This window comes from Hevea brasiliensis, chromosome 3 (assembly GCF_030052815.1).
Source record: "Hevea brasiliensis isolate MT/VB/25A 57/8 chromosome 3, ASM3005281v1, whole genome shotgun sequence".
In the NCBI taxonomy this organism is placed as follows: domain Eukaryota; kingdom Viridiplantae; phylum Streptophyta; class Magnoliopsida; order Malpighiales; family Euphorbiaceae; genus Hevea; species Hevea brasiliensis.
Genome location: NC_079495.1, coordinates 53,413,613 through 53,426,395, shown reverse-complemented (window position 1 = coordinate 53,426,395; position 12,783 = coordinate 53,413,613).

Here is a 12,783-nt window from a genome sequence, read left to right as displayed (position 1 = left end):
TACTTGGTACCCAGTGCCAGTTTACCCGTTTATCCAGTCCAGTCGACTAGTATAGGTTACTTAGGCAATCAAAATAAATCTTACCAAATTTTAAATCAAATATTACTACAATAATTGCCAGAAACTTAGTCTACATAAAATGTTAGCATACATTCTGCACATCCATATTATTTTAGCTATTTTATTTTATATTGGCACCACTAAGCAGTATTGCTTAGCGCGTCGCTTTTGCCATGCGTAGGTACTGGAGACATAGCTGGGGAGCCCAGCAAACCTCAGACCGGGTGATTAGTTAGATCTATACAAAGTCCAGAGTCACCTTTTATCTGCAGTGCACTTGGTAGTATATTAGGATTTTGGGTTGTATTTTATACTTTGCATTTTGTACTAGTACTTGATTGTAATTACAAGCTTATGAAATCATATGATAATGTAAATACATGAAATTACATGTTAATGTAATTATAGTACATTTTATTGAGAAATAAAATATTGGGGAGTTATTCATGAAATTGATTCGAAATGTGATATGAATCAAATTTTGAAAAAAAATTGTGTTGAAATTTGGAGATTGAGTTGATATGTATGTATATTGGAGTTCTGGATCTGAAAACCATGTTGGAAGTGTTTTTTTTTAACAGGTTCAGAAGAACTATTTTTCCAATTTACAGCCAGCACTTTGCCAAATTTTCTATAAAATTTGCGGAAAATTCAGATTAATCAAATTTGTAAATAAATGATATAATTGGTAAAACTTTGCACTTAGTGACTAATAAATAAATGAATTAAGAAGGGTAAATTGTTATGGAATAAGATATGGTGCTCCGGCACACTGTGTGGCATATCTTGCTCGACTACACTGTAGACGGGTAAGGGGTGTCACATGGAGAAGATCCACAATGTCTTCCATGTCTCCATGCTAAGGAGATATAGATCAGACCCATCTCATATCATGCTAGTAGAAGAAATTGAAGTAAATCCATATCTAACTTATGTTGAGAAACCCATAAAGATCATGGCACATGAGGTGAAGTAGCTGAGGAATAAGCAGATACCTCTAGTTAAAGTGCTATAAAACCATTATTCGGGCTAAGAGGCTATATGGGAACGTGAAGAGGACATGAGGAGACAACACACACAATTATTCAGAGACTAGTACTAGGTAAATTTCAGGACGAAATTTTTTTTAAGGAGGGGAGAATTATAACACCCTCATACTAAGTAATTCAATACATTCTACTGTTTTGGTGACTAATATCTGTTCGGACAGCTAGAATGTCTGGAACCATACCTAAATCACAGAGAGAATTCATAAATAAAATTAATAAAGATCAAATGAAATTGGAGGAAAATGGAAGAAATGGAGTACAAATAGGTTAAATGAGCCTAGGTTCTGGCGATGGGTGACTGACAAGAGAAGCGACTGTGAGTTCAGTTGCTACCTTAATTTATAAGGAACTTCATAAAGACCTTAATGAAGGATTAATTTAGAAATTAGTGCGAATTTGAAAATCAAAGAAATGAAAAGGGAAGAAGTACAAAAAAGTGAATCAAAACCTAAGGACTCATCGGGTATTATGGAAAAAGATGGACTATAACCCGATGAGGGGCATTTTGGTCAATTCACTTTAAGAGTTGACTTTTGACCTAAATGTCCATTAAAATGAGAGAGATTAAAACATTAAAATAGAAATTAATTAAATGATTAATGTATGGAAATTTAGAAAGGATATGGAAGGAATTAAGAAATTTGTATAAAAATAATAATAATTAAAATTATAATTTAAAATATTTAAATTAAGGATAATTATCTGCATATTATATAAGACAAAAACAATTAAAAGTAAAATAAAAATCTCATCTTCTTCCTTCATTTGGCCGGCTCTTTCTCCCTCTCTCTACCCCTCCATTTTCATCCTTCCAAGCTCTTGAAACTCCACTTTTCACCCATAAATCTCATACCAAATTAGTACAAAACCCTAAATTGAGTCTTGATTAGAAGATTTGAAGCAAAACGAACCAAGGAAATTGAAGGATTTTAAAGTTTGGAAAAGCACCATTAGAGGTAAGTGTCTTACAAGCTTTAAATAGTTACATACTTATTGAATTAAGTTTGATTGTGGGGAATTGACTTGAGAAATTGATGAAAATCTTGCATGAACACAAAGTGGGAATTTCGACCTGGGTTTTGATGTGTTTGATTGAATTGAACTTGAATTCAACCTTGTAGGAGGTATATACATGATTTACATGTTGAAATTGCATGAAATTGGAATGAATTGGGAAGGTGTGGAATTAGGGTTTTGGAGAATTAGGGCTTTTGTGGTATGATGTTCAATTAGTGTTTATAAGGTTAAATTATGGTCAATTGAGGTGTGTTGAATGTGAATTGATGTTGGTTGATAAAAGGAATTAATGAGATAGGAGTGTGGTCAATGTGCTAAAATCTAGACACTTGAGTCCTGTGTCTTTAAAAGCCTTTAAGTTTGAGCTACACAACTACAATTGGTATGAAACCAATTGAAAATGAAACCTAAGACATAATGCTAAAATTTTAATGCAGAGAGTCTGCTCAGAAAATGACCATAGGGAACCTTAATTAGAGCTTGAATCTGGGTTACCAATTCTGGACCAAGAGAAAACAACCAAATGAACAGTGCCTAATCAATTAAGCATACCTCACTCTAGAAAACTCCAATTGGCTAATTCTGGAACTTATGGAATCTTGAGATATAGGAGAACAATTCTTATGAAGATCATGAAGTTAAATTATGACCCTAACTTAATCAAACTGCTAGACAAAATTAGTCCAGCAAATCTGCTCTAATTCTAGACTGAACCTGAAAATGTGAGTAATTAGTCATCCGACCATTTTTGAAAAACTTGTCATAACTCAAGTTACACAACAGAAAATTAGGTGATTCCAAAGCTAAAATAGCTATAAGACATAGAACTACAAATTTCATGTTTTGACCTAAGCCTGGTTCTTTGGGAAAAGTAGGGAAAATGTTGAGGTAAGTCAAGAATGCAAAATCTAGAAATCCTGCACTTCAACAAAATTGCCCTGTGACCTCCGAATAGTTATCAGGCCGTAACTTCCTCTACTAAACTCTAATTGAAGTGATTCAAAATGCTGTGAAAACTTAAGACAAAGGCCTAAAACATTATTCTAGGGACCTGGTCCAAATTCTGTGCATAAAGTGCCCGGATATAGAATGCAAATTTAAGATACAAATCTAGAAATCCTTGAAATTCAGGATATGACACCCAAAATAGTGTCTAGTAATTTTGCCATAACTAGAGATCCATAACTCCAAATTGAGTAATTAAAAAAGGAAATTAAAAAAAAAAAGACATAGAGGAACAACTTTCATGAACATTGCATTATCAAATTTTGACTGGAACTAAGTTGAAATCGGGTTTTAAAGTCAGGTTTTAGAACTGCCCTAAACCCATAATTTATTGAAATTACAAAGTTAGCTTAAGGATTCATTAGATACTTATTTGATTATTTATTGGTGATAATTGGGATGAGTATTGAGATATTGCACTTGCGTGTTTTCAATAGAAAAAAGAGACCTCGAAAGACAAGAAGAAGTAAGTAAAAAAAAAAGGAGATTTATTGAAGGTTTGTGCACAACTAGACTTTCCTTTAGTTTTAACATTATAAATGTGTTGAATAAACTTTGTAGGATTCAAGTATGATTTTTCTTATGCATTTAAGAATTATTTGCATTGTTTTGAGGATTTTAAATTGTGAAATGAATTTATATTATGGAAAGGCAGATGTTGGCTATTTGAAATTATTGTAGCAAAGGGGTGAGCCGGTTTTAATGCTTTTTAGAACTGTTTTGAGAACTTAATGTGTTAGTACCCTTGTATGGGAATTTATTATGAATAAAATGTGATTATTAGAGTTTGCAAATGTGATTATTTGAATGGAAATTATTTTAATTTGTTTTGAAACCACAGTTGGCATGGTAATTCGATTTGTGTCCCTCATTAATTGAGGTGAGATTGATTATATGACTTCCCTCTTTAGCTTGCCAGTTAAGGTTGAGATTGAATGAGTACTCATATTGCTAGCTAGCTTTTGTGTCCCCCTTTAGCCTTGGTTACTAGGGTGAAATTGCTTTGTCGTAGTGTACAATGTGGCATTGATCATGAAATTTTGCGTCATGGCCCTAACTATGTGATTGTTGGTAACACTATTGATTTGTGAATGTTTTGATCAAATGTTATTAAAACAAATGAATTGTATGATTAAAAATGTTGACATTGGTTTTATGAATTATGGAAAATTTGGATATTTAAAATTCCTTGTTATAATTTGATAAAGCATGTTTTATATTGAGTTTTAAAAAAAAGAAAAAGTTATAGTTGTGCACCACTGAGTTCACCACTCAGCGATAGCTTTTGTATGCTATCGTAGGTAGGGGAAAAGAGAAAGCGACAGAGTGAGAGACATTGGAACAGTGTTTTGATTTGACTTCGAGCATATATTAGGTATGTCCTTTGTAATTTCATTTTGGATGTATTTGTAGCTGTATGTATGTATGTAAAGATAATGAGCAGTTTATATATAAACTTTATAATAATACTTTTGCAACCTTGAATATTTGTAAAGTTGTAATTAAATGTTTCTTTTAGAATGTAAATGAGATAGCATTATTTCTTGATGTTGAATGAAGAAGAGAAATTTCTTGATTTCAGATTGATTTTAAACTTATGTATAGTAATTGTTACAGGTTGATTTTTAACAGGTGTAAATTTTGGGTTTTTATGGAATTATAGTCGTCACCACGTGGATTTTTCGTAAAATAAAATGAAATAAATTCTTTGAGTCATAAAGAATTTCATAATATTTTGTTATCTTCTTAGCAATAATTTAATTAAAAAGAAATTAGTTTGTTTAAAATCCCTTGTAGTATATTTAATGAGTTATCAGTAGGCGGAGTTCGGTAATTCATTAGGTATACTATGAGATCATATCATATCTTACAGAGGGGTAAGGTGTGACATAATGTTGATTTTATTTCTAGCAATTTACCTTTTGTGTCATCAACCTCTGGACTCAAGGCCATGTTGATTTTAATTTTCTATAATTTTCTGTCTGTCAAGGTAATTTATTTTCCCTTTCATCAAGTTCTTTCAATTTATTTCATATGTCAATTATGAATCAAATTTTCTTTTCAAATTCTAACTTATTAACTTTTGCATTTCAAATGTTTTTGAATTTGATATAGTTTTAGGTTTCGTCCATCCAAAATATAAGTCTATATCTTTACATATTTCCTATTTGGAGGAAACTTGAAATTTCATTTCTCTTTTTCTCTAATAGAAAACATGTAAAAAGGGGTAGTTGTAGACACTATATTTTATCCGAGCCAATAAAATTTTTTTAGACACTATATTTTGTCTAGCCCTATAAAAACTTTAAAAATAATAATAAATAAAAAATTAAATTAATTAAAAAAATATAAAAATGCAATTTTGTTAATTGGGTTGTTGTTTTCATTATTACTTTAATTCTAATTTAATTTTCTATTTTGTTTTATATTCTCATTTGATTTTTAAGTCCCCAGCTCATTTAAGTTTTTTAATTGAATTCTACTTTCACTTTAACTCTAATTTGTAATTTAATTTTAGTTTTGGTCATCAATTTTATGAAGATTTAATTTCATCCATTAGAATTAGAATTTTTAGAGCAAAATTGACTCAATTAATCGTCACTCTTGATTTTTTTTTTCTTCACCTTAGATTTGAGAGAATGAAAGAAAATAGTAGAATTAAATCTCATCCATCAAAATTTACTAGAGTTTATTTTTAGCCATTAGATTTAAATTAGTTAAAGTAATTTTGTACCTTTTAATCTTAGCCCTTTATATTTGTAAGAATAAATCTAGACCCTAGATCAAAAGGTAATAAAACAAAATAGTTCCAAATTAATCCTAGCCATTAATTCTTTGGGAATTAATTTTGAACCATTAGATTAGGAATTTATTAAAGAAATGAATACAAATTTTAATGCTATTCAATCCTAGCCCTTGATTTTTTATGGAGATTTAATTCCCACATTTGGATTAAAATTAGTCAAAGTAAAGAAGACAAATTTTATACAATTTAATTTCAAACATTGATTTAATTTGTAAGGTTGGACTCTTGACCCTTGGATTAAAAAGAAAGAAAACAAAATAGTCCTAATTTAATCTAAACCTTTGATCCTTTATCTCTTTAATTTTTTACCATTAGATTTAGATTTTTTTTTAAATAATAATAATAAAAAATAAAAAATAAAAATAAATTTTTATACTTTTTTAGTCCTAATCCTTCTTTTTCTCTCTTTTTATCTCAGCCCTTTATTTTGAGGCTTTAGCTTCCTATAAATTGGATGATTTTTCTTTAGTTAGGGGAGGAAGTTTTGAAAAGAATAGCTATTTGAGAGATAATTTTGCTATTAAGCATTGAAAAAAAAAAGGAAAATATAGAAATTTGTAGAGTTTTTCTCTAAAACGACACAACTCCATTCCATCTTCTCCCCACGTCTTAGTTCATACCCAACTCAAATTGATTCCAGCTTAGTTTCTTCCCTCACAAAAATCATGTGAATAAACCCATATCTCACCACATACTAGAAAAAATTCAACATTACTGCTTTTCTAATCAAATTGGGGATCTCAAAGTGTCAACATAGCTAGTTCACCAGTTTTTCCTTTGATAGCTTCTCATCAGATCAATGCCTTTCTCACACTTGAGCAATGTCCTTAGTTTCTCCATTGTGCTTGTGACTCACCACTAGATCTTCGTTGTTCCCTCATCATCACGCAGGGGAAGACTCCATATGTAGAAGAAGCCCAACACACTTTCCTCCTCTAGTTAAAACTATCTGAAAGGCTCTTCACTTCTATCGAAAAGGTTTAACATTATTCTACCATTGAAGTAATCCCAAACCCATTTGATTCCCGTTGATTATCTCAAAGATCGGCGGGTCCATCACGGATCAACCTTCTTCCTTAGTTCTATTGCAGTGGGTTTGGGCAAGAGCTAATAGTATCTTTAAGAGTTCTCTCTATCATTACATTTTACCTTTGAGAATATTCATTTGAGATCTAGTTAAAAAACTCTTTGATTCTTATATTAGAACTCTTAAAGTTGCATTCCATGACTGATGTGTGGGAGTTGATTTTTCTTTTTTTAGGGTTTTTACTAGTAGGTAGATGTTTTGGCTTGTAAATGTGGGATATCTATAAAATATGCATTTGTTAATGGGTAGAGAAAACCATATCAAAATGCTATATTTGAATGATCTATAATACTACTTCTTAATAGTTCGTAGCTTTATAGAAATGGTAGTATGAAAGTGACTAATTATACATGTTTAGAGTGTTTGTTTTTTTTTTTTTTTCCCTCAGGAGTTTACTTATGTTAACCATCTTTTCCTCTTGTGTAACTTTCGTTAATTATCCAAATTACTGAACTTGATGGGTAACGGTTTTGTATAGTTAAATATATATGCAAATGTGTTTATTCAATCATGTATATAAATGAATCTCAACAAGGCAAATCTTTGTTGATGTTCTGTATGCCCTCTGAAATTAATATCCTTTTGCAGTTGAAAATTAATGCAATGGACCTGAAATGGTAATGTCCCATACTGCTATTAGAAAATTAGTGTTTCATTTTATCAGATGATTAAAATGGATGCACCAAATTGATTTGCGATGGTATTCTTTTCGATACTTAGACGTGAGCGTTGCAAGTATATATGTGATTATTGGGTTACTTTGATTTTTTATAAACCAAAATTTTCCTTTGTTTGTAGATTATTATATTATTATATTAAGGGTTAAATGTGTTCATGAAATGCCTATTCATGTGAATATTTGGTTTCATTGTTGTATTCGCATAAGATATTGTTGTTATATTATTTTATTTTGTTCTATTTTATTTATTTATTGGGTGAAATTAGAGAAATAAGAAAAAGGAGTAAGAGATGGTTCTAGGGGTTCCCGTTTCACTTAATTTAAAATTAAAATTATTTTTAATACTTTTTTAGCAGTTAAAGGGGTATCTTTAAGCTACTACTTAAATGGGGGATACCCCTTAAATTGTTATTAATTTATTAAAATTATTTAAATCAAATAATTTTTTTTTTTAATTTTTTGTAGCAGTTAAAGTGGTACCCCTTAAACTCCTTAAATCTTAGATACCCCCTTAAACTACCTAAATAGGGGATATCCTTGAACTTTTTCTAAATTGAATTCTTTTACAAAAATCACTTAATTCATTTTCACTTTAATATTTTTAAAAGTTTCCCTTAAGTCATTCAATATAATGGCTTTTATAAAATTAGTTTATGTTTTTGTGAGGTTCTTCTATTCATTGTGCTTTTTGTGTTTAATTTTACGAAATGTGAAGTAAATAAATGGTTGGTTAGAAGGAATAAAAAAATAAGTTCATTACAATTTTATTCAAGTTAAGACTTTACCTAAAACCAAAATCCACCCCCTATGTAACATCCTGAATTTATTCAAAAAAAAAATATTCACATTAATGGCAAACTAAGTGGGTGTGCACTTGCTTCATTTCATACCTAGGAAGTTGGCCACTAAGAGTTAAAGGATCAAATTGAATCAATTAATAAGTTAAGGGGCAAACAAAAGACTTGAAGACTAGCTTGAATAGATTATAAAGTTTTGGAGAAAATTTAGAAATAATAGAAAACACCTTATGGACCAATGGGTAGAGGATAAAGGACCAATGGGTAAAAGGGATATAAAATTCTGCCTTATCTTTTCCTCCCCTTTTGGTCAACTAACACTCATCAATTATTCCTCTTTTCATTTTTTCTTCAACAGTCCAAGTTCTCTCAAATTTGAAGGAAAGAAACTAGACCAAAACCCTAGATCAAACCATTTTTGGAAGGCAAAAGCAAGGGAGAAAGGGACTTGGTGTAACACCCTCACTTTAGCTAATCCGTGCATTTGACTGTTCCAGTGATTAATGTCGGTCTGAATAGTCAAAATGTCTAGAACTATATGTAAACTAGAGTGAGGAGTAATAAATAACCCAAATAATGGTAAAGAAAAATTTAAAAAAATTTAAGCAATGAAATACAACAAAATTAAATGAGCTGATGCCCCGACGATGGGTGACCCAACGGGAAACGACTATAATAATAGTTATCGACCCTATACCCAAGGGAAACCCAGTGAAATTTTTTCTGGAATGCCAGAGAAGAGTTACGGTGCCCTAGATAGCATTAGAATGCCAAGAAAATGTTAGGAGAATTTTTTAGATCGGTACAGACAGTTTTGGCTCCTTAAGCCAAACGAAGGGCATTTTGGTCATTTCGCCTTCAGAGACGATTTTTGACCAACTTGTCCAGTCGAGTAAGTGAGATTTATGACATAAAATATGAATAAAAATTTATGAAATTTTAATTAAAAATAAGTAGATAAAAAAGAAAAAGGAAATGAAATAAAAAAATCACAAGTATGACATAATGCATGATGTCATTAAAAATTCCTTCCGCCAATCACCATTTAACAAATTTATTTAAGAGATAAATTAGAGATAGATACATAAAATTCCCTCATCTTCCTCATTTGTCTTCTTGGCCGAAAATTCTTAGAGAAAGAAACCACCATTGAAGCTCTTGTCCGAGCTTCAATTTCCACCTTCAATCACCATAAAACCCCTTCCTATCTTCACTAAAATTAATCCTTACCACTAGAGCAAGCTTGAGGCAGCAATTTGAAGAAGAAATTGAGAAAAATTGCAAGCTCAAGTTAGCTCATCAAAGGTTAGTGCTATATCTCTCCATTTTTCTCTTTAAATTTGAAGTTAGGTGTATGGATTTAGTTAGAAATTCATGAAATTAAAAGAACATATCCATGTATGGACCAACTAAAATTTTCGGCAGCCTTAGTAATGGACATGTTGATGAGTTTTGAATGAATTTAAGTCGTATATGGGTGGTCTTGAACATGAGTATGAGACTTATAACATCATTAAGTATGTTGAATTGATGTATGTGCAAGAATTGAAATTTGAGAATTAGGGTTCTCGAGCTAAATTGTGGAATTTGTGCTTTGAATGTGAATTAGTGTTTTAATGGTCAATTAGTAACCATTTGTTTGTGTTTGACGGGGAATTGAAGTGAATTGTGGCAATGGAATTGAGGTTAGATATGCTGCCTTAAGTGACCTGCACGACTGGATATGAGTCCAGCAAGTTTGGGTAGCTGTAACTTGAGAGGTGTAGGTTCAATTGGTGCAAGGCCAATTGGACATGAAACTAGACACATAATGGCACAACTTTGATGAAGAAATCTTGCCCAGAAAACAAACTTAGAATATCCTAAAAATTGACCAAATCTGGGTAACTAATTCTAGACCTGGTAAAAGTGAGCAAATAAACAGTGTTACTTCTGAACCCTTAAAGGTACTAATGTGCCCATTTATTGCCTAGACACGTATGTTAGATTGGATAGATTGGCATGCCAAGAGGGTATTATTTTAGTAGTACTGCATAAGGCTTTATGCCTGTATTTATGGCATTGTGCACGCACTCATGGCTTTTATGCCCGATTACTTGTTATCTGGCTTTTATCCATACTGATATGTTATCATTGTAACACCCCTATGTTCGGTAGTGCGTTTTACTATTTCGGTGACTAGTGTCTGTCCGGACAGCTAGAATGCCTGGAACTACACTTAAATGTTAGTGAGGAGACATGAAAAAATGAAATACAATAGAGGAAAATACAAGGAAAACAAAGGAAAAATAAGAGCAATGAAATGTGATTAAGTTAAACGAGCCAAAAACCATAGCGATGTGTGACCGCACCGGGAAGTTGCGGGGAGGATCGTTGACTAGCCCTGAACCGCGAGGAACCATAGGAAATATTTTTAAGACTTAAATAAACATCTATTGAAGTATAAATTGTAACACCCCTAAGTTCAGTGGTGCGTTCTACTGTTCCGGTGACCAGTGTTTGTCCGGATAGCTAGAATGCCTAGAACTACACTTCGATATGAGTGAGGAGACATTAACTAATGAAATACAAGAAAAGAAAATACAAGAAAAATAAAGGAAAAATAATAGTAAAGAAATGCAACTAAGTTAAGCGAGCCGAGAACCCTAGCGATGGGTGACCGCACTGGGAAGTCACGGCGTGGACCGTTGACTAGCCCTGGACCGCAGGGAACCTTGGAAAATATTTTTAGGACTTAAATAGACCCCTATTGAAGTATAAATATCATTAGAAATATTAAATAAAAATTAAATAATTAGTACGAAGAAAAGTGAGAAATCGAAAAACGGACAAAATCCGGTGTTACCGAAAAATCGGGAATGCAACCCGAACAGGGGCATTCTGGTCATTTGACATCCCGAATTGTCTTTTGACCTAAATGTCCATTAAAAATAAATAATATTACACTTGGAAAATATAATGAAAAATTAATTTAGGGGTACCTAATGTAAATAGCAAAAATAGAGGGTAAATGGAGTAATTATCAATTAAAACATATAATATGATTTAATTAAGGTGAGTGGACCACTAAGGGAATTAAAAATTCACTAAGTGGGCAGATTACTCCACTAATGCCTTCTTCTTCCTCTCAAATCCTCACTTTGCCGAATTGAATTTTCTCTCCATTGTCCACCATGGCCACACCTTGCATGCAAGCTCCACTCCTAATGATCAAGCCACAATTTCTCCAATTGTTCTTCATTAAACTTGTTCTACACATCATGGGCAGCATGTAGGAAGCAAGAAAGAGAAGTTCTGGTGAGGTTTTGAAGAATTTCCAAAGTGGTAAGTTTGTGTTTTTTATTATTGTTTAATTAAAGTTTGTAAGGATGTTATGGGTGTTTGAATTATGGAGAAATTTTTGAGGTTTGATGTTTAAATGGAGAAGTGTACTTATGGCAGCCATGGAAACACTTTGAAGGCAGTTTATTTATGCTTGTAAATGGTGAATTAAATGATTGATTAAATGTATATTGTGTAGGAAATTGTTTAGGTGATGTATACTTAGTATATGTAAATGTAAAATGAAATTTAAAGCTTGGAAAGTAATGGAATGTAAGTGTCCCATTGTGGCAGTTTGCTAACCCTTGAAGAATGCTGGAATTCATGCTTGGTTTATGGAATAATGATGTCAAAATGTGTTGATTGTTATGGCAGTTTGAATGTATGTATAGCGGTGTGAAGGTTAGACATGTGAATGAGCTTGGTTATGGAGTTAAATTGTTGTAAATTGAGTTGGGCAAATTCTGCACTTGTTGGTGCACATTGAATGTAATTGTAAGCTGCCAAAATGACCTATAATGTGTTGTGAATTATGTTTAGGTCATGGTACAACCAGAATTAGTTTGAATGTTAAGTTTGGTGAGTGTTAAAAGTGATGTTTGATATGCATGCAAGAATTGTAATAAGGCAGTTTGTGTTTTAGGCCTATAACTTTAAGTGTGTGGCTCCAATTGGTATGAGACCAATTGGAGGTGAAACTAGGCACAAAATGTGCCAACTTTCATGAAGGAAGCTTGCCAAAATTCTGCTTGCAAGGTAGCTTGAAAAATGACCAAATCCGGATTAAATGCAAATAAGGCCTGAAAATTGACCATTTGGGCAGCAGTTAGTGTTTAGGCCATAACTCATTCAAAACAGGTCCAATTGACCTGAAATTTTGACTATGAATAGATAAGACCCATATCTAAAAGTCTTATGAAGACACCAAAGCCCATAAATGACCATAAGCAAGTCAAACAGCT